Source organism: Arachis hypogaea, chromosome 19 (assembly GCF_003086295.3).
Source record: "Arachis hypogaea cultivar Tifrunner chromosome 19, arahy.Tifrunner.gnm2.J5K5, whole genome shotgun sequence".
NCBI lineage: Eukaryota > Viridiplantae > Streptophyta > Magnoliopsida > Fabales > Fabaceae > Arachis > Arachis hypogaea.
In genome coordinates this window covers 125,592,826-125,596,266 of record NC_092054.1, presented here as the reverse complement: position 1 = coordinate 125,596,266, position 3,441 = coordinate 125,592,826, and the positions used below count along the sequence as shown (strand labels likewise).

The 3,441-nt window shown below is 35.3% G+C and overlaps 1 non-coding gene across 1 annotated transcript; it reads left to right on the top strand.

Annotated features, from left to right (window-relative positions):
* Positions 1–1,457: 1,457 nt before the first annotated feature.
* Positions 1,458–1,565, top strand: LOC112781245 (small nucleolar RNA R71). Its single transcript, XR_003192033.1, has one exon. It is a non-coding gene; the product is annotated as a small nucleolar RNA R71 (small nucleolar RNA).
* The last annotated feature ends 1,876 nt before the right edge of the window (positions 1,566–3,441 follow it).

Below are 3,441 nucleotides of genomic sequence, written 5' to 3'. Positions count from 1 at the left end.
TGAAGGATCAATTCTCCTCTGTCCACATCAATCACAGCTCTTGCTGTGGCTAGAAAAGGTCTTCCTAGGATGATGGATTCATCCTCTTCCTTTCCAGTATCCAGGACTATGAAATCAGCAGGGATGTAAAGGCCTTCAACCTTTACTAACACGTCCTCTACTTGTCCATAAGCCTGTTTTCTTGAATTGTCTGCCATCTCTAATGAGATTTTAGCAGCTTGCACCCCATAGATTCCCAGTTTCTCTATTACAGAGAGAGACATGAGATTTATTCCTGAACCAAGGTCACACAGAGCCTTAAATATCATGGTGTCTATGGTACAAGGTATTATGAACTTTCCAAGATCCTGTCTCTTCTGAGGCAATGTCAGTTGATCCAGATCACTTAGTTCATTGATGAACAAGGGAGGTTCAACTTCCCAAGTATCAATGCCAAATAATTTGGCATTTATCTTCATGATTGCACCAAAAAACTTGGCAGTTTGCTCTTCAGTAACATCCTCATTCTCTTCAGAAGAGGAATACTCATCAGAGCTCATGAATGGCATAAGGAGGTTCAATGGAATCTCTATGGTCTCTAGATGAGCCTCAGAGTCCTTTGGTTCCTCAGAGGGAAGCTCCTTATTGCTCACTGGACGTCCCAGGAGGTCTTCCTCCTTGCGATTCACGTCCTCCTCTCCCTCATTGGGTTCGGCCATTTTGGTTATGTCAATGGCCTTGCACTCTTCTTTTGGATTTTCTTCTGTATTGCTTGGGAGAGTACTAGGAGGGATTTCAGCGATCCTTTTACTCAGCTGGCCCACTTGTGCTTCCAAATTTCTAATGGAAGACCTTGTTTCATTCATGAAACTCACAGTGGCCTTAGATAGATCAGAGACTAAATTTGCTAAGCTAGATGGATTTTGCTCAGAATTCTCTGTCTGTTGCTGAGTGGATGATGGAAAAGGCTTGTTATTGCTAAACCTGTTTCTTCCACCATTATTAAAGCCTTGTTGAGGCTTTTGATTCTTCCATGAGAAATTTGGATGATTTCTCCATGATGAGTTATAGGTGTTTCCATAAGGTTCACCTAAGTAATTCACCTCTACTATTGCAGGGTTCTCAGGATCATAAGTTTCTTCTTCAGAAGATGCCTCTTGAGTACTGTTGGATGCAGCTTGCATTCCATTCATACTCTGAGAAATCATATTGACTTGCTGAGTCAATATTTTGTTCTGAGCCAATATGGCATTCAGAGTATCAACTTCAATAACTCCTTTCTTCATAGGCGTCCCATTACTCACAGGATTCCTCTCAGAAGTGTACATAAACTGGTTATTAGCAACCATGTCAATGAGTTCTTGAGCTTCTGCAGGCATTTTCTTTAGGTGAATGGATCCACCTGCAGAAGTATCTAATGACATCTTTGATAACTCAGATAAACCATCATAGAATATATCCAGGATGGTCCATTCTGAAAGCATGTTAGAAGGACACTTTTTGGTCAACTGTTTGTATCTTTCCCAAGCTTCATAGAGGGATTCACCATCTTTTTGTTTGAAGGTTTGAACAGCCACTCTAAGCTTGCTCAGCTTTTGAGGAGGAAAGAACTTGGCTAAGAAAGCCGTGACCAGCTTATCCCAAGAGTTCAGGCTATCTCTGGGTTGAGAGTCCAACCAGATTCTAGCTCTGTCTCTTACAGCAAAAGGGAAAAGCATGAGCCTGTAGACTTCAGGATCTACTCCATTAGTCTTAACAGTATCACAGATCTGCAAGAATTCAGTTAAGAACTGAAAAGGATCTTCAGATGGAAGTCCATGAAACTTGCAGTTCTGCTGCATCAGAGAAACTAGCTGAGATTTCAGCTCAAAATTGTTTGCTCCAATGGTAGGAATGGAGATGCTTCTTCCATGTAAATTGGAATTTGGTGCAGTAAAGTCACCAAGCATTCTCCTTGCATTGTTGTTGGGTTCGGCTGCCATCTCCTTTACTTGTTCGAAATTTTCAATAAGGTTGTCTCTGGATTGTTGTAATTTAGCTTCTCTTAGTTTTCTCTTCAGAGTCCTTTCAGGTTCTGGATCAGCTTCAACAAGAATGCCTTTTTCTCTGTCCCTGCTCATAAGAAAGAGAAGAGAAAAAGAAAAGAAGAGGAATCCTCTATGTCACAGTAAAGAGGTTCCTTATTGTTAGTAGAAGAAGAAAAAGAATAGGGGTGAAGAAGAATGAAGAATCCAAACACAAAGGTAAGGATAGGAGCAGTGATGTGAGATGAAGAGAAGTGTTAGTAGATGAATAAATAAATAGAAGGGGATGAGGGAGAAGAATTTTCGAAAAACATTTTTTTTGAAAAAGAGTTAGTGATTTTCGAAAATAGTTTTTGAAAAAGGTTAGTAGTTTTTCGAAAATTCAAATAAAAATAAAATAATTAGTTTAATTAAAAATAAATTTTGAAGAAGAGGGAGATATTTTCAAAAATTAGAGAGAGAGAGAGATTTAGTTAGGTAGTTTTGAAAAGGATAAGAAACAAACAAAAAGTTAGTTAGTTAGTTGAAACAAATTTTGAAAATATAAGAAGTTAGGAAGTTAGAAAAGATATTTTGAAATCAAGTTTTTGAAAAAGGTAAGATGAGAAGATATTTTTGAAAAGATATGATAAAAATTAGTTTTTGAAAAAGATTTGAATTTTTAAAATCACAATTAATGACTTGATTCATAAGAAATCACAAGATATGATTCTAGAACTTAAAGTTTGAATCTTTCTTAACAAGTAAGTACAAACTTGAAATTTTTGAATCAAAACATTAATTGATTATGTTATTTTCGAAAATTTGATATAAAAATAAGAAAAATATTTTTGAAAAATATTTTTGGAATTTTCGAAAATAACTAAGAATTTTGAAAAAGATTTGATTTTTGAAAAAGATGATATTTTTAAATTGAAAATTTGATTTGACTCATAAAAACAACTAGATTTTTAAAAATTTTTGAAAGAGTCATATCTAATTTTCGAAATTTTAAGAGAGAAAAAGGGAAAGATATTTTTTTATTTTTGAATTTTTAATGATGAGAGAGAAAAACAAGAAAAATGATGCAATGCATGAAATTTTTAGATTAAAACAATGAATGCATGCAAGAATGCTATGAATGTCAAGATGAACACCAAGGACACTTTGAATGTCAAGATGAACACCAAGAACATATTTTTGAAAAATTTTTAATGCAAAGAAAACATGCAAGACACCAAACTTAGAATTCTTTAATGCTTAGACACTAAGAATTCAAGAATGCATATGAAAAACAAGAAAAGACACAAAACATGCAAATGCAAAGATCAAACAAGAAGACTTACCAAGAACAACTTGAAGATCATGAAGAACACTATGAATGCATGAGAATTTTCGAAAAATGCAAGATGCACATGCAATTGACACCAAACTTATAACATGACTCAAGACTCAAACA